At 41.5% G+C, this 25,072-nt stretch overlaps 1 protein-coding gene across 6 annotated transcripts in view; it reads right to left on the bottom strand.

The window, feature by feature from the left end:
* Positions 1-25,072, bottom strand: part of Pkig (cAMP-dependent protein kinase inhibitor gamma) — an 89,069-nt gene that overhangs the window by 27,578 nt on the left and 36,419 nt on the right. For 4 of the 6 annotated variants that reach the window (XM_077799782.1, XM_077799781.1, XM_026383229.2 and 1 more), the window contains exon 2: positions 671-740. The gene's annotated coding sequence lies outside the window, so the exon portion shown is untranslated. Of the gene's footprint in view, positions 1-670; positions 741-10,044; positions 10,167-21,834; positions 21,854-25,072 lie in introns of those variants that run through there. The other 2 variants (XM_026383230.2, XM_026383233.2) reach the window with 2 other exon arrangements.

The following is a 25,072-nucleotide window of genomic DNA, read 5'->3' as shown; positions in this document are numbered from 1 at the left end:
CCAGATTCACAGAAGTGCTTTAGATGAAAAGCTAGCTATCATGTTACCTTGGATTTAAAATTACTAACTTATGCCAGAAGCATTTAGATAGCATAAAACTATGAACACTGACCCAAGGTGGCCATACTTCCTGGCAGGCTGGATGAACTGCTCCAGATGGAACTGTTTCCACATGGAAAGGACCTGCACCATCCCTTCTCACCATACTGCTGGGTCATGCTCATTTCTTTGGGCTGGGTTTTGTTGCTTTGGTTTCTCTAACACAGCCTTACAATGAAAATTCCTATTATTTGTCCTGGTCTTTGTAAAAATAGCTTTACAACAAATATTAGGTAGAGAAAAAATCTGGCGTCACACCCAAAGTTGCTCATAACTCTTGTGTATGACTCCATCTGCTCATGTACATGGCTGAAGAAACCCATCAGGCCACCAGAGGTAGTCTTTCTGATGCTATAAAGAAACTGCCTGTAAATGGAACCATGCCTGTGAAATTGCGGCATGAAGTTATATAACTTCTGAAAAGAGCCATCCTGCCTTTTCTTCGTGAGACCAAAATTCTTCTCTAATTTCATTTGAAACCTATTTGTTTTCTTTCTTGAAAAAGAATAAAGGTATCCAGGCAAAAATTGTGAAGCTATGGTAGAGTGGCATGAACAGCATGACTACCCACCTGGTTTAATTTCTTTTTCTTGCTTGCATCTCTTCAGATGTTCCACTCTCGGTTAATCAGTGTGAAAATTCTAAAGAACCAGAAGAAAAGGAGAGATTAGATCCAGACACACTCTGAGCTGTAAACTGAAATAATCTTTCTGGGAGGACAAGTTCGCATTATTGATTTACATATTAAATATGCACATCCTCTGAGACAGGCAAATGTCCAGGATATACCATGGATACAGTCAGAAGACTCTAAAGGAATTCAGCAAAACACTTGTAGTAGCAAACAACAGGTGAAATGACTTATACAGTTGTTAATAAAGAAAGTTAAATTGCAGTTAATTGCAGTACAATAAGAAACCATTCAGCTATTTCAAAGGAGAAAGATTTCACTGTATTGACATGGAAAGATGTTCATGCTTGATTGTTGAAAAGATATTGTAAGGACTGGGATTGTGGCTTAGCAGTAGAGCACTCGCCTAGCACGCACAGGGCCTTGGGTTCGTTCCTCAGTACCACATAAAAATAAATGAATGGAATAAAGATATTGTGTCCAACTAAAAAAATTAATATTTAAAAAAAGTATATTATAAAATTGCATGTATTACTGCTTTTTAATAAAAATATAAATGATTTATTATGTTTAGGAAAAGTGAAGCATTTGTGTATATTCACATTTTTAAAAGTATACACACTTTATACTTTAAGTTTTAAAATAGGGGATGGGGTTGTGGCTCAGTTGGTAGAGTGCTTGCCTGGCATGTGTGAGACACTGGGTTTGATTCTCAGCACCACATATAAGTAAATAAATAAAGGTCAATCACAACTAAAAAAAAAAAAATTTAACTTTTAAAATAAACAGCCAGGCATGGTGGTGTATGCCTCTAATCCCTGAGTCCCTGGGATTTAAAGTTCCTAATGATTCAGGATAAACATAGAAATATTATTTTACTTTAGATAAATTAATCTAATAATAAATATTAAAAATTTAAAGATAAAAACAAAAAAAAACAGAAATAGAATGCATAGGTGCCAAGTCAGTAGAAAGTTCTTGTCTAGAAAAGATAATTATCAGGCTAGAGATGTGACTTAGTGGAAGAACACTTACTAGCATGTGCAAGGCCCTGGATTTGAGCCCAGAATAGGAAAAAATGGAAAAGACTAATTATGAAAAAAATGTCAATCTTTTCCAAATGACTACATCATTTTTATTAGATTTCAGTCAGAATATCAATACATTTTGGGGAGGGTAACATTAAAGTTCATATGGAAAAATAAGGATCTCAGAAGACTGGCCAAGAAATAGTCAAGAAAAATGGAGGATTTGTCTTCTGAGACAGTAAAAATTTATTATAAAGACATTAGAATACAAGATCATATATTAACATAAGTATAGACAAACAGATGTGTGAACTAGAAAAACAGGTCCAGAAATAGATACAATAAAGAAACTTATTTATAAAAATCATGAAATTTTAATGCAAAAGAGAAAAGATGATTTATTTAAGAAATGGTGCTGGCATAACTAGAACAAGCTGGACCACTTCCTCTTACTATATAAACACAAATTCCAAAAAGACTAAAAGTTCTGGATTAAATTAATTATAATGATGAAGGCATTAGAATACAGAGAATAATACTTATTTAACTTTGAGGTTGAAAAGTTTTTCCTAAACAGGCAGATATCATGAAGAGAAAAACATAAAGCTCACATATTTTATAATAAAAATTCAACCCTTTATAATAAAATATGCAAATGATAAGTTAAAAAATATCTGTGGCACAATGGCATCATCATTAATGAACAAATATATAAAGCAATTTTACAAGTTATTGAGAAAAATGCAAATAATTCATACAAACAGGTGAAGGGAATTCACAGAAAAGAAAGATGAAGCAGTCAATTAACGTGAAACAACCTCACTAGACGATAAGCAACTATGGGACACGATTTCCCCCCATCAGCCTTGCCATAAAATAAAACAACAGAGATAGATAAGAGACAGGGAGAGAGAGTAGAAGGAAGAAACTAGAAGGAAGAAGGAAGAGAGCATTTAACATTGGTAAAGATTTAGGAAACTGGAAGTACTCATATACTAGAGAATATAAATTACCATGACTCTTTACAAAGTAGGATGGTATTATCTATTTGATGTCAAATAATACTAGTTTTAAAAAATGCAATCTTTAGAAATAATATTATCAATAAAGTACAATATGAATATAAAGATATTTAGGGCTGGGGTTGTGGCTCGGTGGTAGAGCACTTGCCTAGCACATATGAGGCCCTGGGTTCAATCCTCAGCACCACATAAAAAATTAATTAAATAAATAAAATAATGATTAAATTCTTTAGGAAAAAAAGATATTTAATACAACAATATTTTTTAGTGGCAAAAACAGTGTCTTAGTCTGTTTTCTCCTGCTATAACAGAATTCCTGAGACTGAATAATTTATAAAGATAAGAGGTTTGATTTGGCACACAGTTCTGAGTCTTCTTGGTTTCTAGTCAGGGCCTCATGGTAGAGAGCAGAAGGGGAGAGGATATATGCAGAAGACAAGGAGGGGACAAAGGAGCTGACCTGCTTTATTACAACCTGCTCTAGAAAGAACTAATCCATTCCCATGAGAACCCAGCCTCTGGGGAAAGACATTAATTCCTCTGAAAGGTTCCACTGGCAAACAGATTTCAACACGAGTTCTGGCAAGACAGCACATCCAGACCACAGCAGCCAGGTACATAAATATCTGTCAAAAAAGAAACGGTTGAATATACTGTAGTGTACTCTTCCTTCTATAGCCTAAAGCTATTTAAAGAGTGAACGATTATTATTTAGTGCGAAAAATAAGTTACAAAGTAATGAACAAAGTATGATCCCACTTCTGACAAAACAAATTGCCACATATACATTCAAACCCTATGTCTATTTAAAAAGGAGCTTGGGAAAGTTATGGAAAGATACATACCAAACAAAATACCATCACTGCCTATCGCAGATGAATGGAAATGGAAATGGGGTAAGAGAGCTTGTAAGTTTTTCTTTGAACATCTTCAAATTGTTTATCGAGGGACAAGAAACACAAAGATTACTTGAAGGAAAATAAAGAAATAAAAACAAACAATAATAAAGAAACAAACCTGTTAGAGCAGAGAAAGAACAGTGGCCAACTATCATCATTACCTGTTTATCTTCATATAGGACAGTAAATTACATTTATTGTCACTTTATTTTTTGGCCAAAATAGAACAGATCTTCTGCTGTTTTGAAAGTTGGAAGCAAAATTTAAAAAAAAAAAAATCCAGGTTAAAGTATACTTTACTGCTAAGCATTTGTGACTTTAAAAGGGGAAAGAATTCTATACTTAAAAAAAAAAAAGAAAAAGAATTTTCCCCTTTAATGTCTAAAAGAAAATCTAAACTGTAAGGTTCCCCCCTCCTCCACCCTGGGAGGGCTGTGTGCTGGAACAGGAGTGTGCACACCAGATGCTCTGGCTTTATGGCAGGGGCAGGAACCCCGATAAGAGAAATGGGATGTTTTGCAAATTATTTGGATGAAAAGAAAAAGGAAAGGAAATGATGAAATAAGGTGGGGGTGGGGAGAGAGGATGAGGAGGAGGAGGAGGAGGAGGAGGAGGAAGAGGAGGAAGAGGAGGAGGAAGCAGCACAGGCAGAACAGAATGCACTGCAGGCTCCTGAACGGCTGTGGAACCTGGCATTTTAGTTACCTCGGCTTTGCATCTCACTTTGCATCTCACTTTTATTTCATGGATAACAAATGTCTCACTGAAATAATAACAATCCCCCCATCTCTACAGGCCTTCTTCTTTCACAAGCATATTTGCAGCAGGCGCCTCCTCCGCTCCGCTCTTGGCCTTCCAATCCATTCTCAACAGCAGATGTCCATGTCTGTCTGAGGGCCTTGCCTACCCTCAGCCTGCCCGACCCTCATCCACCTCGCTCCCCTCCCCTCCCCTCTCTGGCTTGAGCCCGTCACACCTTCCTCCCTCTCCCTGCTGTGTCATTCTTCCTCATGCCACACACCCCCTCCCACCTTAGCTCCTGGCACCACTGCCTACTCCACATGTTTAAGCACCACATCCTCCAGGAAGCCCCTTAGCCACACCCTATTTATGGGTCCTCTGTCACCCTGTTTATGGGTCCTAACATGGCCCTTGGTCCTAGTGAACATCACGTAGGGAGGGGTCATGAAGGACCAGGCCTATTTTATTTCACACCATCCACCTATCATCTTGCCCATACCCTGGCACATGTCAGGTACTCAATTGATACTGGCTGACCACATGAAAAATTTAGTCAAGTAAACTGAAGGCCCGGCTCAAATGCGATGCTTCTCGGCTTTAGCAGGCTCTCCGAGTTCTCAGTGCCTCTACTGGGGCACATTATCACTTGTGTTAAGAGTCTTCTTTTTTCTATCAGACTGTGAGCAACTTAGAAGTCTTATTTACCTTGATAATGCACACCTTGCGTAAGCCCTAAAGCACAAGGTTTCTTGTTTGTTTTATAGTTCTGGAGACTGAACCCAGGACCTTGTACGTGCTAGACAAATGCATTAAGCTACATTACATGTAGCTACCATTAAGCTGCACCCCCCTCTTAACAGCAGATGAACTCACACACTGCAGGGAAGTACAAGTGGAGGCTGCAGCCTCTAACCAATCACAGATGGCATTTTTTTCTTGCCCAGTGGACCGCAGCACAGAACATGAGCACCTTGGGGATATGCAAATACATATAAGACTCTGCCCATGGAGAAATTAAAATTAGAGCTAAACTTGAAATGTAGCAGTAGTATGTGGGTGAGGGGACGGGAGGCGGGCCCTTATTCAGAAACCAGAGAAGTGAAATTACTGAGTGGTGATTTATTTTAAGTATGTTTTTCTGTACGGTCTAGCTTTCCTTCCTTGAGTATGTTCTAATTTTATAATCAGGAAAAACAACAATAAGTGTTATAAAAACAAACCAACAAAAAACCCAGCAGGGATTTTAGACTACCAAAATCACCCGTTCCTATGTTTCCTTGCCATGGTTAGGCATTCTGAATTCAGGACCCTCCCAGATGGGGGCCTTGCATTTTTTGAGGAAAAGTTCCTTCCATTCCTCTGAAGCATGGGGGACAGGAAGGTGCTAGAAGTTGGCACTTTCTGCTGCTGCAGTAGCTTGCAGTCATTCCCAGTGCAAACAAGGGCAAATCTCCGAGCTCCAGGAACTGGAGGAGTGTGGAAGCCATGACCCAGCTTAAGACCAGCCTCTGCCAGATGTGAGCCACTGTCTGGCATTCTGTAGCCCCTCTGCATATTTCTTCTGTGCTACTTTTCACATTGGGGTTCACTCACCACCTGTCTTCCTGATGCACGGATGAGAGGCTGCATCTGTAATCCTTGCTCCCCTAGCCCAGGGCTTAGTACTAGGAAGCCCTCAAGACACATTCATGGAACAGTGGAGACCACACCTATGAAGTACCAACCACCTATGAAGTACTAAACATAACCAGCCCCAGACCCTGGGACATAAGACTGCATTAACCACCAGATACTTCATGTCTTTTGTGCCCTGAAGGTCCATCATTCAGTCCTGAAGAGCAGAGTGGAAGCCAGTCATTTCTTGGAAGATTAATAAGGCTGCTTTTACGTTTGGGAAATCTGGCTTCCTCCAGTAAGAGCAGATTATCTAGTCTGCAGTTTAGAATCATAGCTGACTGCAACTTCCAAAGACACCCCTTCTTGAAGGAGTGAAAGCCTTGCTGAGGGATCTGCAGGAGACAGTGAGCTGGGCCTCAGGTCAGGGTTAATAAAGTGCTTCCAGAAAACTCCAGATTTTCTACTGTCTGCACTCAGGAATCACTTCTGACCTCCTGTGAGCTCAACTTGGGGTTCACTGCATGAACTCAATTTCTTGCCACTCACAGCACCTGTTACCAGCCTCTTCCTTAGGTGGCTGGGCCAGGGCCCGCTGGTCCAGGAGAACAGTACCCACTTCTGCTTTCGACCTCTGCGCTGGCTGGCTGATTTGAAATTCAGCATCATCGGAGTAGGTGACAGTAAGCAGCCCAGAGGCTGGATATGAAGAGCCAACACAGCAGCTCCAGGCACCCTCACAGGGGTTTTAGAATTGGTGAGTTCGGGGATAACCACAGGTTCCTCACAGAAATGCCACCTTCTGAGTACAGAGGCATGTGTACACTGCTAGCACTCTTTCTGAATGTTGTAAAACAATAGTTCAGAGTATGAAGTTTTGTACCTTAGGACTAAGTGCTAATTTGTGAGCTTTATTCCATTTCATCCACACAGTATACTTTGGAGCAGGTATGACTGTGACCCCCCCGACTTTACCAAGAGAGGCAGGTCCTGTGTGGCAAGCAGAGCTGTCCAGGATCTGTAAGGCAGGAGGTGATGAGGACAGAGCTTCTACTTGTTCTCCTACCCAGGAGAACCCCCATTGAAGAAACTGACACATTTTGCCACCAGTCAATCCCAGGGTCACAAAGACCCACAGGGTTCAGAGGCCCGCAGCAAGCCAGGCAGCACAACAGACCAGGCGGGAATGACACACAGGTGATGAGCCGGGAACACACCCGCCTGAGACAGCTGAAATAAGACCCAAACCAAGTTCAACCTTCTTCCTATAACAGAGACAAGCTGAGATCCAGGGAGCTGATGGAGACAAGGCAGCACAGTGTGGTGGAAAGTTCAAGGGTGGCAGGGACAGCCAGTTCTCATTTGGTTCTCCAACTCTATCAGCTGCCAGACGGTAGACAGGGCGCTTCGTCTCTGTGCGCCTCTTTTCATGTCAAATGGAGCCAATCTCTGTCTCACATCACTACTATTAAGATTTAAAGGAGTCAGCAAATGCAAGATGCCCAGTCTTGTGTGTGACAGTTTTCACAAAGGTATAAAAGTCAAGTAAGAGCTCAGGACACAGTGGTCCCTTTTACAACCTGTCTCCACTCCCAAGATGCCCCAAACTCACTGCTCACTAAGACGCCAGTGCCTAGTAGAAAGCCTGGCACATGGGTGCAAAGGAGACACAGCTCAGTTTTAATCTAACCCTAGATTTAATCCTAGATCTTAATCCTAGATTTTAGTTTGGTAAGAGAGAAGAAGGAGAACTTTGGTTTGCCCTCGTCCCCTCCTTTAACCTAGACATGCCTGATGCTGCTGGGGAAGGACAAACAAAAGGTCGTCTTGGGCTTTGACTCTCCGAGTTCCAGGTCTTGTGGATTTAAGGACTCTCTTATCTTGTTGGGTTTTTTGATTTGTTTGTTTTGTGGTATTGGGGATGGAACCCAGGGCCTGCACTCAACTACTGAGCTACTCCCAAGCCAGGGCTCTTTATCTTTAAGGCCTTCCCAGACCCTACTCTTGGGAGGATGTGTTATTTAGAAACTATTTGTTCCAATAAGGTCTTGGTTAGCAGGAGGGGGCTCATGGCCCTGTGGCAGGCATATCTTAGAGCTGTGGTCTTCCCCAGTAACAAAGCCCACTGAAGGTAGACTGTTGCTACCATGGAACCAGCCATGGTCCTGGGTAGCCAGAGGCTGGAGCCACCCAGCTCCCTGGGATTGATCTTGAGACTGAATAATCTGGTCATCCTTCTTCCTCAGGTCATGGTGAGGAGGTGATGCCTGAAGGACAGTACCTGGCCTTTGTGGTCTCTGCCAGAGGCCAGGTGTGGACAGATGAGGGTGGCCTTAGTTTCTTGTTTTATGCTGTCTTAAGTCAGTGCTATTAAAGTATGCTTTTCCAACACACACACAACACAACACACACACACACACACACACACACACACACACACACACACCCCAATGAAACTTTTCCCCCTCTTTATTTGGGAACCCCAAACCTGAATAAAATCATCAAAACTCAGTAGTAACTTCACACCGCCTGTTTCATGTCCTCTAATTGTCCTATAGGTGTCAATTTTAGTCATTCTGAGTTACTGAAAACCTAGGGCACTTTGCTTCTAAGGCCATAAGGATCTGCCTCAAAGGGAAAGAAATATGGATGGTTCATTCTAAGCTGCATTTGGAAATATCAAGATCTAGTTCTGTCCCCTCATTTGGCACATGAGGAAACAGAGGTCCAGAGAGTGCAAAATGCTTGCCCAAGGTCACACAGTTCTAATATGTGCCTGCCTGCCTGCTTGCTCTCCCTCCTCTTTTTAATGGTGATGGGGATCAAACCAGGGTCCTGGCTCATGCTAGGCAATTGCCCTACCACCAACCTATGCCCACAGCCCTTATTTTTATTATTCAAAGCTGACATTCTTCCCCTTTAAGTACAAGCTTGTTAAGTATATTTAATATAACAGGGGAGAGGGGCCACAGCACCCCATAAGCCATCTCAAGCCACCCAGCTCCCTAGGATTGATCCTGAGACTGAATAATCTAATCATCCTTCTTCCTCAGGTCATGGTGAGGAGGTGATGCCTGAGGGACAGTACCTGGCCTTTGTGGTCTCTGCCAGAGGCCAGTGTGGACAGATTGAAAACCCTCAGCTCAGGAACGGAGCTTGGGGCTATAGGCTCCTTCCCTTCCTCTTTGCACAGAGTTGCTTGCTTAGTTTAAAATCCTAAAAACAGATACCAACAAATGGAACGCCTAAGGGCTTACATGTTCTGTTTATTTTCTAAACATAAACAGCAAATTTAAAAAAGGAAGCAATAAAAAGATCACAAAGGGGGCTGGGGCTGGGGCACAGCGGTAGTGCACTTGCCTGTATGCGTGAGGCACTGGGTTCGATTCTCAGCACCACGTATAAATAAATAAAAGCATAAAGATCTATCAACAACTAAAAAATATTTTTAAAAAATCACAAAGCCAAAGTTAAAGATTTCCCCTCCTTTCAATCTTGGGAGTCTCCCCATGCCCCCAAAAGTTTCTGCGGTAAGTGATGACTTCAGAAATCTAACATGTCTGTGTATAAAATTTAACTTATTAATTTTATATTTGTGAGGGGAAGAGTCTAGGGAATTTTCACTTTCAGAGACATTTATTTCTAGAAGGTGTACAATGTTTTGTAACACCTTTGTAATCAGAAAAAAAAATAAAGTTTTCAAATACTAGTTTCAGGATTTACTTTGTCCCCTGTATTTGGGGCAAACTGCTGCTTTTAAAGCTAGGGATACTGTCAAAAGTTCTTTGGGTGAAAAAGTAAACCAGGATCTGAACAGAGCCCTGGGAGGCTCCGGGCTCTGACTCCAGCCCCAGGCAGTTTCAGAGAAAGCTGCAATTTTCAGAGCAAGCTCACATATATCAGAACATAAAAATAGACCCTTTGTGACCAATGAGCTAGAAAGCAAGCTCTCCAGAGAGCTCCGCTTCTCCCTGGAGGTGGGGGTGAGGAGGGAGTACAACTCTACTTACAGGAGCAAAGTTCCTCAAACTGCAGAGGTTCCCGGTCAGAAGTGAAGGTGGAATTAAGAAACCAGGTTTGAGAAGGAGCAATCCAGACCCAAGGTTCAGGCAGAAGTCTCTCGGCCCTCTCCCTAAATGAAAAAGCACTTCGAGGTTTCAGTGGGTGTTTCCCACATCTCCGGCCAACTAAGTCCCCATTTGCTGTAATCCAATGCTCAGGCTGATGATGTCAACTACTTCACTCACTTGCTCAGTTTCCACCTCTCAGTCCACGGGGGAGATCCATTTCCTCTGGACAATGAACTGGGGGGCTGTAACCGCATCCCAGGCTGGTCACATTGGCCTAACATCCTTCCTTCAATTTTCAACCCTGAGGCCCTAGTGACAAAAGGCTTCCTATCTACTCACTCAGCCGGGACTCCTAGCGTAAATCCTCTGTTTGTTAATCACTGCCAACTGGGGGCCATCTAGTCTGCTGGGTTGTATTTTAATTCATTTCTTTGGTGTATAATGTGTCAGGGAGGAAGCCTTCACCCATGCCACAGCTCTCTGCTCAATTCTTCAAGTCACTGAATTTCTCCAGAGTTTCCCGGGTACATAATGGGCACAGTGTATGTGTTTGTCCCTTTGTAGCGAGATGACAGGTCTCTAGGAAAGCACTGGTGTTTTGCCTGGGGAACTCATTTGGGTCTTGGCCCAGCTCAAGTGAATGGCCTCAAGCAAATCCTCTCCCTATCTGGACCTCAGTTTCCTCATCAGTAAAATGATGGCATGGGTGTCCTCCCCTTTTGAAATTCCATGACTGAAAACCAGTGACTGCTGAGCTTATCAACAAATGCATCCCAAGGCATTTTAACCACAAGCTAACCAGCCCAGTTGCCTGGCTCTGCTGGCTCCTTTAAGGCCCCTCATGACGAAGTTGACAGGTTTCTCAAGGAGAAAGCCTAAAGAAGTCACTGAGTGAAGCCAGTCCGGAGGCTGGGGCAGAAGTATTCCAAGTTCTAGGCTAGCCTTGGAAATTCAGCAAGACCTTGTTTCAAAATAAAAAATTAAAAAGGACTAGGGATATAGCTCGGTGGTAAAGCGCCCCTGGGTTCAATCCCCAGTACCAAAGAGGAGGGAAAAAAGAATTCACTGAATGAGTCCCAGGGGAAATAAAAAGAGGCAGCATAAACTACTAGATAAGATAAACAAGAACAAGTAAGGGAACTCAAATGTCCTTGGGGATCAACAAGAAACAGCAGTGGATAGAGATAACAATAATGCCTTGCATTTGCCAAGTGCTGGACAGTGGAGATATGTAAACCCTCTTTCTCAGATGAAGGAGAAGCAATGATCCTGAGCACTATTCAGGGGAGCCAGAGATGTGTACCTGGGTCCTTTGTGACTTACCACCCTAAATTTTCTGTTCTCTTAACTGTGCTGCCATTCTAGGATTGTGAGAATTAAAAAATACATGTAAAGGGAAATGAAAGTAGTTGGTACATACTTAGTATTAAACCGATGTTAGCTCTCATTTGTGCACATAATCTCATCTGATTCTCATAACACCCCCAGGAGAATTAGGGGCCCAGGGGCTGCATTATTCATCTCTGTTTCCTGGACAGGAAAATGAAACACAGTGAAGCTAAATGACATGCTCAAGGTTGCACAACTCAAAACCAAAAAGTTGGCATTAAAAATGGAGATTCTTCATTCCTGGCTATGTCCGAACACATGCCCCACACCTGCCCCACACCTGCCGATGCTATTTCTCCAAATAACTACTCTATCCAGCCTGGTAAAGGAAACACTTCAGGCCACCAGGTCAGACCTGGGGCTTACTTGTTTTGCTACCAAAACAATGAGTGGCCTAAGGCAAGTCTGGCTGCAACTGCTTCACCCCAAAGGGACAGATCTGATCGGGCTTAATGCTATTTGGATGGGGGCAGGGGTTAGGACTTGAACTCCACTGGGAAAGCAGCTCTTTATCAGCAGGGGCAAGGCTATGGCACTTTGTAACTTAATAAGAATTTTAATTATTTCCCAGAAAACCTTGATGATTATCAGGAAAGGTCCAAGCAAACAGGCTCTATTAGGAGGGTGCTTTCCAATCTGAAGGCTTTGGAACAAGGTGGTGGACTGTGGTGGAACAAAACCACCAGCCTGCAAAACCCCAGGGAGCAGCAGTTAGCAGCCCCCAAAGAGCTGAGTTCCTCCTAGTCCCTGGACCTCCTCTAGCTGGGCAAGTAGTTCAATGTCTTTATGTCTTGGCTGACAATGTAAGATGAGAATAACAGCATTTACCATTGAAGGTTCTGAATGGGTTAAGTGCCCAGAACATACTTTAAGTTCAAAAACACTTGTAAAAATAAACTACAATAACTTATTGGTAAAACATTATTTTCTAATTCTGACTCAGTTTTGCCATCCTCTGCCCTGATGATGATGTGACACAATAACAAAGTCAAGGATGCTGGAAAGTCAGAAAAAAGGCCTGTATTTCTGCAGAATGTCAGGCTGAGTAATGAACAAAAGCCTACTTCAGAACTGTCAGGCCTGTTCTCAGCAGCAACACTCAGCCTGGAAGGACTGGAGGCTGGGGCCTTTATTCCAGAAGCCTGAGTGGGTGTCAGGAAATGAAGCTGGGCTCTCCAGATGGGTCAGTTAGCTGACATCACCATCGGTGCTTTGAATCATGTTTTGTTAGATGAGCAAAAATAATAGTAAGGAGCTCATTCATAAAACACCATTATTTCTTCATCTACTTTGCAATATTTGCCTAATAACTCTATATCTATCTGTGTCAGAATCCATGAAGAGAGGGCCCTAAGCACCTCATCCACCACTAACAACCATGGGCACAGTCATTTTGTATCACAATTGAAGACAGTGGATACGGTATATGCACTGGAGCCTTCCTCTGCTCAGCCCTTTGCATACGCCATTTCATGTAATCCCCATGGCGATCAGGTACAACAGGCATAAATGATACTCACATCTTAACAGCAGTGGCAACAGATACAGGGAGCATGTTTCTGAGCTGTGCAAAGCCCACAGGATAGTGGCAGGGCTGCACTCCAACTCAGGGCAGTTTGGGGCCAGGCCTGGAAACCCCACTCCCCTGGGTAGCACCTCTTACAGGGCTTCCCAGCAGGGAAACCCGGATTGCTCCACAGTAGGCTCCATCTGAAAACTGGAGGAAATGGAGGCAACTTTGGCTGCTGACCTGTGCAGAACTGGCCTGAGGGCTCAGACAGCCCCTCCACCACAAATTCCCATACCTACCCCCCACCTAGTCTGAAAGAGCTCTCTCCCTCCTCTGAATTTCCTCAGTTTCTCCTCTGAATTTCTTGGTATCTGCTTCTCTCTTAGGAAAGAATTCTTTAAACTTTTCATCAAGATTCTTTTATTACTTTTTTTAAAAAATTCTTTTCACTGTTTAATTGTGATTTCAATAGTACATGAACATTTATATAGTTTCCTTTTTTTTTTTTTTCTCCTCATCTCTAGCATTTTTGAAGCCAGTTATTTTACATGGATTAGTTTTTTGGGAACTAGGATGTTTGATTAGTGTATTTTAGTTTTGTTTTATATTCCTTTATTTTTAATTTTTTTAATTTAAATTTTAACTTTATATATATTTTTTCTCCTTGATTCTCTCTTTTTTTCTAACAGCCAATCTCTATTGTTCTCTTTCAGTCTTCCGTTAATCTTTTACTTCTATCTTCTCTCCTCTTCCCTCCTATTCATCACCTCCTATATCACTTCTGTTCTCTCTCCACCATTTTTATCCACATATATGAATACAAATGTGAATATATATGTAAAATATATAAGTAAAAATATCCACCAATTGAAAATGTAAACCCTTTTGCAAACTTTCTGTTTTTATTATAGGCAATAACTGATCATATTGTTTCTGTTTATTGCAATAATTAACATTGTAGGCGTCATAGTAGGAACTATTTGGTTTAATGCTGTATATTGTTTGCATTGGCAGTTGTTATTATTTGTCTCCCCCTAAACAGAGAGGTACTGAAAACCTGCAGGGACACTATAAGTCCATAGGGAATAAACTCTACTGCCTCAGATCTAAACTATTAGATGGGTAGACACACAAACAACATGAAAAAGCAAGGGAACAAATCGCCTCAAGCAAACCAAGGAACTCCAGTAACAGAATCCATCAACACCACATTGGAAGAAATGTCAGAGCAGGAGTTTAGAATGTACATAGTTAAATTGATCTGCAAAGTAAAGGATGGGTGTAAGAGAGCAAACACAGGTAGCAAAAGATCACTTCAATAAAGAGAGAGAGATTCTGGGGGGGGGGGGGAAACAAAACAGAAATCCTTGAAATGAAGCAAACAATAAACTAAATTAGGAATTCAACAGAATGCATCGCTAACAGACTAGATCACTTGGAAGACTAACCTCAGGCAATGAAGACAAAATATATAATCCTGAAAATAAAGTTGACCACAGAGAGAAGATGTTAAGAAACCATGAACAGACTTTCTAAAAATTATGGGATAACATGAAACTACCAAATTTAGGATTTATCAGGATAGATGAAGGCCCAGATATAGAAATCAAAGAACTACACAATCTTTTCAATGAAATAATATCAGAAAATCTCCCAAATCTAACAAATGAAATGGGAAATCAAATACAAGAGGCCTACAGGACCCCAGTTGTGCAAAAATACAACAGAACCACATCAAGGCACATTATAATGAAAATGCTTAGCATACAGAATAAGAATAGAATTTTAAAGGCTGCAAGATAAAAACATCAGATTACATATAGAGGGAAACAAATATGGATCTCAGCTGATTTCTCAACCCAGGTCCTTAAAGCTAGGAGGTCCTGGAATAACATATTCCGAATTCTGAAAGACAATGGATGCCAACCAAGAATCCAATATCCAGCAAAATTAAGCTTCAGATTTGAAGATGAAATAAAAACCTTCCATGATAAACAAAAATTAAAAGAATTTGCTACCAGAAAGGTTGCACTTCATAATATTCAACAAAATATTACATGAAGATAAAGTGAAAATCAGAGAAAGGAGGAACTACACTAAAGGAATAATCAATTAAAGGAGAAACTAATTCAAATTAAAAACTAAACCAAAATGACTGGGAACACAAATCATACCTCAATATTAACCTTGAACATTAATGTCCTAAAATCATCAATCAAAACACAGACTGGATTAAGAAATAAGACCCAACAATATGCTATCTCCAAGACTTACCTCGTAGGCAAAGCATTCACATAATAAAGGTAGAAGGATGGGAAAAAACATATCACTCACATGGACTGCATAAACAAGTAGGGGTTTCTATCCTCACATCAGATAAAGTGGACTTCAAGCCAAAGTTAACCAGAAGAAACAAAAGAAGGACATTTCATGTCGCCTAAGGGAATTGTACATCAACAAGACATAACAATCACAAATACTTATGCCCCAAACAACAGAGTATCTATGTACATCAAACACACCCTTCTCATCTTCAAGAATCAAATAGACCACAACACAATAACACTGGGCTTAAACATTTTTATCCACATATATGAATACAAATGTGAATATATATGTAAAACTATACATGAAAATATTTAAATGGATATGGATTTGTATATAGTTATTTTTATTCTGAGATAGATATTTATAATTTTGGTAAGATATAGGATACAATTATGTAACTGAATACATATGAAAATTTATGGGTAGGATTTTGGTTGCCATTAGGATACATACATATATATGAATGTATACAAATATATATGAAATATATATGGGAAAATATATATAGATATTCAAGATAATATTTATAATTCTTATTTAAAAGGCTCACAATTATGGACAGGGTTAGGTGTAGTTCTGAGTCACGGTTTTGGTTTAGAAACAGGTTACCACAGGGCTGGCTCAGTGGTAAAGCGCTCGCCTCGCACATGTGAGACCTGAGTTTGATCCTCAGCACCACATAAAAATAAACAAAATATAGAAACGGGTTACCTTTGGAACATATATATCAATATATATGAATATAAATATAGAGGTAATATTATATATCAAAACATATATACACTTTTATCTATGGATATTTTTAAGGTAAGCAATATTGTTATATTACGTGTGAAATCTGGGTTATGCCTATGGAAATGAGTATATTTACATTTTGTTTTAGTTATAGTTTATGATTATGTAACTGATATATTTGAAAATGTATGAGTAGGAATTTGGTTGTGTTAGGGGTATATTCATATACATATATGAATATTCATATACATATACGAATATATATAAACATATAAAGGAATATATATGTGAAATATTTTTTAAAAATGAAGAATAACATTTCAATCCAACAGTATATGTTTATTGTAGAAAACATGTTTACTCCTGGGCAGGTCTTATTCCTACACTAGACTGAGCTTCTTAAGGAAAGGATCTGTGCCTAAATTTAGTCACATTTGTACATGAGGCACTTAGTAAGGAAATACATAAATGAAAATAAAAACCTTTTACTGAATGCTTACCACACACCAGGTAACTGTCCTACTGCCTTATATAAATCACCTCACTTTAATCTCCACAAGCTCCCCTAAGAGAGATCCCATGGTTAGTCCAGGCACAGATCAGCTAGATCACCTGGTCAGCTAGGAACTGGTGCAATCTCTTGAAAGGAATGGATGAGTGAGTTCTAGCTACAGCTCCCCACTCTCCTAGTCCACACAGCCTCTGTAAAACGCAGTCAGCTCTTCTCGCTATCAAAGGCAAGTTATAGTTGTTGTGACATTTCAAACTCTCTAGCCACTACGCCAGAAAGCCTGGAAGCCCATGCTTTTCCTAGACAATTGAGAACCATGTTGATATTTATAAATAAAAGTAGATTGTTATCTTTTCTGATTATTTTTCCATTTGCAATCATAATTTCTGATTGTTAAAAAAAAAAGGAAACTACAGAAGAATAGTAAAAAAAGGGAGAAAAATCATCCATCATTTTACCACCCACATAAATCGGGGCACCTCCTAGTGTGCAGCCCCAGAGAAGGACCCACACTTACACTCAAAATATTGTTTTGAAATCAGAAACTTAAAGTCATTTGGAGTGGGGAGGGAGGCAGTTTACCCCACCAAAGATAACAAAGACACGTTTAATATGTTTGTTTGGGTTTTTAGAGTTTATGTGGCTGTTTTTTCTTTGGGGTTTGATGTTCTAAGGCTCCACTTCCTGGCCCACTCTGGACTGCTAATGCAGTGTGTCCAAATGGTAGCAGATGAGGTAAGTAGGAGGGACAGCTGGAAGGAGAAGGGAAGCCTGACCCAGTGAGCATGCTCTTAGAAAATAGATTCCACACTGCTCCCACCCAGCCCCTCTTAGCCTTCGGTGGAACTGCTTCCCTCCAGCTAGAGACAGGTTTCAGACTGGGGCAATTACTGGAGAGACAGACTGCCACTTGAGCTAATTCTTCACAATGTGAGAGTCATTGATTTGTACAACTAAAAGAGCATGTAGTCTCCTTTTAGAGTGAGGAATGACAGCCCAGAAAGCAAGGGACTTTCCTGATGCTACACAGCCTGGTCCCATAAGAGTTGGAAGCAGTTCTATTGGTTTGAGGTTCTCATTTGCCACTGCACTTTGGAATTCTAATCTGATCAGCCCTTCCCTCTTGTTTTGGTTACTCAGATCTCAGATCAGGTGTCACTTAGTGAGGCCTCTCTGATCCTCGTTAGTTCCCCATGCTCTTCTGGTCTCCTGGCACCTTCTGGGTCTCCTCTTACAACCTCAGCAGGTTACTATAGGTACGAGCTCACCAGACATGAGCTCCACAAGGTCAGTCTTTCTCCCTGTCCTCTGATATGTCTAGTCTAAGTGCCTAGAATAATGCCTGGCACAGAATAGGAATCTCAATAATTATCTTCTAAACATGCATACACTTGGCACACGCAGACATCCTAGAAGTCCAAGCTTGAGGTAAAATAATAGTATATTTAAGAAAAAAAAAAAAGCACCACTTCTTCTAAATACAAATCAGGTCTTCCCTCTAGGGGATGATCATTAGAGAAGGGATTTCATTTCAAATAATTTTCTAAAAAATAGAAGAAGTTCATAGCAGCATGATGATGGAAGCTGAGGTGCTTAGCACTGGGTCAAGAAAGCACCACTGGGGGCTGGGGATGTGGCTCAAGCGGTAGCGCGCTCGCCTGGCATGCGTGCGGCCCAGGTTCGATCCTCAGCACCAAATACAAACAAAGATGTTGTGTCTGCCGAAAACTAAAAAAATAAATAAATATTAAAAAAAAGAAAGAAAGAAAGCACCACTGGAAATGGGAAAGAAGCAGCTGTGTGGAAACCTGGGGAGACTCTGAGCCAGGAGATGGCGGAAATGGAGAAGAGGATTGAGAACCAGGGTGAAAATCAAGGCATCCACAGAAGGTCCTGTGCCAGCCAGCTCCTCCCCACTCGGCCTATAGCTCACAAAAGGCTGACTGCTGTACTGAACCACAGGTAAAGGCAGAAGGCTCTTAAATAAACTGAATGAGGAGCTTGGGGTGAGCTGAGGCTTCCAGGGAGAGACAGGCCTCCTTACTGTGACATCTGAAGGACCCTCAGTCTAACTGCTGGTCCTGCTCACATCCACTACCGTTGGGTATAGAGAGTTTCCAGCAGCTTTCCAGGGCAGAGGCCTGTGGGGTAGACAACCAATTCCAGAGGAAACCAAGTCTATCATTAGTAACTCTTTCATTATTGGTTATGAGTGGCCAGAAGAATGTACCACGGGGCATCTGAAAAAACCAACAGCATGGCAAAGACTGAAATAAGAGAATACAAACTCTATAAAGGAAAAGAAAATTTGGACAAATGAGAAGCTTAAAAACATCTCATGTCTTTAGAAATTCTGAAGATATTATCTCCTAACCATGCAGATTTCAAAAGGGAAAAAAAAATCCTAAATTTCCAGAGAGGCAAACAGATTGTTTCAAAAGTAAAAAATCAGAATGGTCAACTTCTTCCTAGCAATACTGGTCCCTGAAGACCATGGAGTAATGCTTTCTTTCCATGAGGAAAGCTCAAAAGAAAATGTGTGGAACTCAGAATTCTATACTAAGCAGGCGTGGTAACACATACCTGTATGCCCAGTGGTTTGGGAGGCTGACGCAAGAAGATTGCAAGTTCAAAGTCAACCTCAGAAACTGTAAGATCCTGACCCAAAACAAAATATAAAAAGGTGCTGAGTATGTGGTTCAGTGGTTAAGTGCCCCAGGTTCAATCCTCGGTACCAAGAAAAAAAAAAAAAAGAATTCTACACTCAACTAGGCAAGATAAAGACATTTTGGACGTGCCAGGCACTGTTCTCTCAGGGTTCAGTCTCAGAAGGCAGGACTGAAAAAACAAGGGTGCGACCAGAGGGAGATGGAGGGAATGCAGGGAGTGCAGAACGGCTCTAGGGGCTGAGCTGCGCGACAGGCCTGGAAAGCACCATGGTAACTGGAGCAGGAGGACAAGAAGGCTCCAGGAGGAAGAACTGACTGACTCTCTCTCCCAGGTTTGATGAAAACACTATGGAAAGTCTAAGAGAAAGAGTGAACAGACTGAGCAGCAGGGAGAAAGAAAGCCACGCTTGTCAGAATAAGCACTGTGAAGGCCAAGAAAACAGGCACAGAAAACCGAAAAATAACTAGTGTGTACTGAGTGCACAGTAAACAATAGTTGCGATGTCATAACACGGAAAACACTGCCTCCTAGTTCAACCTGAAACTGTGAAATTGGGAGAAAAGGGGAAGGAAAAGCACAGTGAGTGTGGCTGTAGTTTATAGAAAAGCTAAAGCCTCACATGTCACAGGTGACACCTGAAACTGACAAGTGAAGAAAGAGCAATATCACCAGGTCTGATGGCACACGCCTGTTTTAACCCAGCTACTCTGGAGGCTGAGGCAGGAGGGGCACAGTTTGAGGCCAGCTTGGGCAATTTAGTGAGACCCTGTCTCAAAAAACAAACAACAACAACAACAAAAAAAAAAAGAGTGAGAGAAGAAAACAGAAAGAAAAACGAATACAGAAATTTGTAGCTTTGATTGCCTCTAACTGGAACAAAACAATATTTAGGTTAATCGGAGATCTTTGCTAATAATAAAGAATTTTTTTTTTAGAAAGAAAGAAAAAGAGAGAGAGAGGGAGAGAGAATTTTTTAATATTTATTCTTCAGTTTTCGGTGGACACAACATCTTTATTTTATTTTTATGTGGTGCTGAGGATCGAACCCAGCGCCCTGTGCATGCCAGGCAAGCGCGCTACCACTTGAGCCACATCCCCAGCCCATAATAAAGAATTTTTAATTATCTTATATGTGATGACAGTAGTATAGTTAATGTAAAGAAAAAAAAATTGGGGGGAAATTGGGTTGTAGCACTGGTCTGCCACAAGTGAGGCCCGGGGTGCTATCCGCAGCACTGCAAACAAAAGGAGGTAATACAGTATAGAGAAAGGGAAGAACCACGGAAGAAGTAAAAGCAGACACACAAACCCATGGCCTCGGGGCCGGGAGGGTAAGGAGACTCATGCCTGGAGTTGGAACCAACTTTTTTTTAAGTTTTGATTAGAAATCATGTCCATGTATTTCTTGGATTTTTAAAGTTTTCCTATTATTATCAGGTATTGCAATCAGCTTTTAGAAGGCCTTTTTTGCTATTCCAACATTTGTAATCTGAATGTTTCTTCAGAATCCTACATCATCCTAAGTGAGTATCTCCACGTTAAGTTTAGTAATTGCTGCTACTGCCATTTAACTGTTGTGTGTCCTATCAGTATTTACATATGTTATTTCTAGTCCTTTGTTAACACTCTTGCAGAGCCAGTATATGATATTCCCACTTTACAGATATAAAGACTGAGGTTGAGGGACATCAGCATGTGTTTACTTTACAGAGTAGGCGGCCAGGCCCAGAGACCAGCTCGAAAGCCCTTTCCACTACCACTTCTCCTTCACATGCCACTAGCTTGGTGTAATCCACAAAGTACTTTTAAATTTTCTCATCAATCCCATGAAACAGGAGAAATAGGACTATGCTCACTTGACAAATAAAGAAACCAAAGAAAAGTCAGGTAACTTGCCCAATCCAGGCTTCCTGATCCTCAATCCAGTATTCCGTCTACTGTCCCTCAGCATCTGTCCCCTTAACAACATAATATCCAATCATTCACTGCCTCCTTCAGACCTTTGACACAAGAGTCACTATAAATGAATAAAGTTGAAGCAGGAATGGCGGGGGGGGGGGGGGGGGACCACACACTCACACACATTGAGAGTTATTTTTTCCAAAGGAAATCCAATAATAAACCATGTAATGTCCTCAGTTGCTCCATCAGCATGTTGCCCGAGTGCTCAAAGGGGCTCTGGAAATGCCAGCAGCCGGCCGCCTGGCATCCAGCTCATCAGCTGTTGGCACAGGCAGCCCGCAGCAGTTCCCACAACCAGTACCGCTCTTTTTGGCTTCAAAAGAAAGAAACGAGCCATGCGTGCTTCTGCCCTGAAAAGACAACGTCTGTGCCTCCTGAATCTACTTTAGTCAACAGCCATGTGGCCCCAGGCTTTTAATGGTTGCCAGGAATCTCAGCTCGGTACTGCTCAGCTCAGTACTGCTCAGCTCAGAGGCAAATACATGAAGCTCTACAACAGGCTGGGCAGGAGGGGGAGCCAAAAATGGGAAATAAAGGGTGAACACCTGACCCCCGTCAACTCAAGTCCTAGCTAGCTGGCTGCTCTGCCGGGAAGAGAATCGGCCCAAGATTTGGGCACAAGCACCTTGGTCTGGTGTGGGATGCTGCTCCAGCCTGTTCTGCATGTGCACAGCCAAGCAGCAGCCAGGGGAAGAGGCTGTTTACTTGAGTTCAAACTATTTATAGCACCAGCAATCTGCACATATTTGGATGACAAATCTCTGGGCTTCAAGTGAGCCGTGCTTTGCTCCTGGACAATTTCACTGAACACATTCCCTCCCCACGCCACCCCCAGGCCCCTTGCTAACACATGTTGCCCTCGGGATGTTTTATTTAAGCTGCTGAGTTTTAAAAGATTATAAAAAGAAATCACATTTTAAAAACATGTGACTTTCAATCCATTTACCTATGAGTTTGAACTATATATTATTTTAAGATTTCAACCAGAAATTAAATTCTGATATATGTATATTCCTTAAAAATATACAACTATTCCATAAATGAACCAAATAGTACCTGAGTGGTGTCTGGAATTCAACATATACTGAGCTGTGACACTGCTGTTCCTGCTCAGGACCTACACTCAGAACGTTTCTCATGGCACAGTATGATAAAAGACTCTCAAAATTGAGATCCACACACAATATGTAATTACGTACACATTCACCCACCAATTCCAGGGCAGAAGCAGTTGGAGTACATGGGTGGGACAGTGTCCTGTGCCCTCACTGTATGCCACACAGAAGAGCTGGACGAGGACCAAAAGATGGGCAGAGTCTATTTGGTTTTAATTCCCAAAAGGTGGTAGAATCTTGCCAATCAATTTTTTGGAAAAACCAGCCTACCTCTAAAAGCTGTCTTGTTTTTATAGCAAAGCAATATCAGGCCAACTCAGGCACGTACTAATTCTGAAGAAGAGAAGTGGTTGTTAACCAGCACATCAGTGGGCTACAATGTTGAGGCTTGCAGCCCTGGCACACAATGCAGGCATAGGATAGCACAGAGAACAAGGCCAGGGAGCGAGGAGAAAGGTGTACAGTGTCACGGTGATGCCAGAGATGCTGGGCAACCGTTTAGGGAGAGGGAACAGAAGGATTTCTCAGAAGCACTTCCTTGCTTCCTGATCTTTCGCCTTACATTATAATGAAGACAAATGGAAAGGTCCCTAAGACAATCTTTCCACCACCTTCCTTTTTAAAGAATAGTACTAGTGAGAATGAAGAAAAGCAGCAGGTCTACACATACACAGAGGGAAAGGAAATGATTTAAAAATGTTTTGCAGGTCAATTTGCCTCTACTATACTGACCAAAATAAATAAATAATAAATAAATAAATAAAAGGAGGGGTAGTCTGGGGATTGAACCCAAGGCCTTGGACACACTGGGCACACCGTCTACCATGTTTTAGGTAGGAATTCAGGGTCCCCAAGATGGCAGAAGCAGAGAACATGCCACTTAAGGACAAGACAGGGAGATGAGTCATCTGTCCCTGTTTACAAAAAGTCTCATTACCATGACAACTCCCACTACTGAGGACTCCTGGCCCATGATAACTCTCTCAACAGGTTCAGTTTTCTGAAATAACCAATGGGATAAAGTGGACAGTATTCTAATTAAGTTCCTAGAGTAACAAATGGGGGGAGATTGGACACTATTCTAATCAGCATGGGAGCCAATGGGGTAAGATCCCTGATCAGTCTGTTTAGGGAAGAGAATGCCCTCCAGGCTCCGAGTCCATAGAAAACACTAATTTCCAGACGTGGAGTCCTTGAGCGCCCTACCCCCCACACACACACACAGAGTGCTACTTTCACCTTCAACCTCAAGAAATCTATACTCTGCCTGTGGCTTTTATGTATCTTGCTGAATTCTTTGTTAGGACACCAAGGACCTGGACCCCAACTCGACACCCTGACTATAACCCGGTGAACTATATTTCCCAGTGACCAAAATTATTATCTCATTTGGTCCTGAGGAAGGAACCCAGGGCCTCACACATGGTCGCAAATGCTCAGCCCTGAGCTACATCCCCAGCCCAGTATGGAATGTTTGATCTCATGATTCTATTTCCAGAAATTCTAGGAATACAAGAATATCCTCATCATTCAGACCTTAGCTAAAATGTCAATTCTTCAGAAGGACTTCCTCAGCCCACCTAAACTAAGATGAGCACCCAGCCACCTGTCACATCACTTTGTCGGAGTAACACTGCCAGTTTTCTTGTTCATTCATTTACTGCCAGTATCTCACCACTACCTCCCTATTCCATATTAAAATGTCAGTTCTGTAAGGAGTTTGGTGTTCTTCCTAGGTACTAGACACTAGCCAAGGAGGCTGCATGCATCATCTCATTTAATCCTTGTGGCCACACCAGGTTTCTGTTATCATCCCATTTCGTTTCATTTTTCATTGGTACTGGGGATTGACTGAACTCAGGGGTACTCTACCATTAAGCTACACCCCCAGCCATTTTAAAATGTATTTTGAGAGACAGGGTCTCACTAAATTGCCAAGGTTGGCCTCGAGAGCGATCTTCCTGCCTATGCCTCCTGAGTTGCTGATATTACAGGTGTGTACCACTGTGCCCAGCTGCCATCCCATTTTAGAGATGGGCAAACTGAGGCACAGTTTAAGTCTAGTTAGGCCATTGAAACACAGAGGGGTGCATTACCACTGAGCTACATCCCAAGCCCTTTTTATTTTTTTGTTTTGAGACAAGGTCTCACTAAATTGCCAAAGATGGCCTTGAAGTTGTGATACTCCTGCCTCAGGCTCCTGAATCACTGGGATTACAGGTGCTTACCACTACACCAGGCTGGCTCCTGTTAATTTTGCATATATAAGAGAATGGAAGAATCAGTCAGTGGAAGAATGGAAGAATCTCTAGAGTGATCACACTCTTAATTATTTTTCATTTTCTTATTGATACCTCAAATTTTGTTACAAAGCATTATTAAGATTTTTTTCAGTTGTAGATAGGCACAATACCTTTATTTTATTTATTTTTTATATGGTGCTAAGGATCAAACCCAGTGCCTCACACGTGCTCCACCACTGAGCTCAATCCCAGACCCACAAAGCATTATTTTTATAGTGTAGTATTTACTTCTACAAAAGGAAAAAAATATCAAAAGTTATTTTTAAGTTCTTGGACAATACACATCAAGCACTACAAATATGTGGACACTCTGACTTGTATATGAGGGAGACATTTATAGCAGAACTATTTATAATCGAGAAAAAAAAAATGAAAACAAATGAAAAATCAAACACATTGCCTGGCCCATCAGGCAAGAAGGTTTCCAGGGTCCTGCTCCTCTCCC

The sequence above is a fragment of the Urocitellus parryii genome, chromosome 6 (genome assembly GCF_045843805.1).
Source record: "Urocitellus parryii isolate mUroPar1 chromosome 6, mUroPar1.hap1, whole genome shotgun sequence".
NCBI lineage: Eukaryota > Metazoa > Chordata > Mammalia > Rodentia > Sciuridae > Urocitellus > Urocitellus parryii.
Note: the sequence above shows the minus strand (reverse complement) of the source record. Positions and strands in the feature narration are given on the sequence as shown.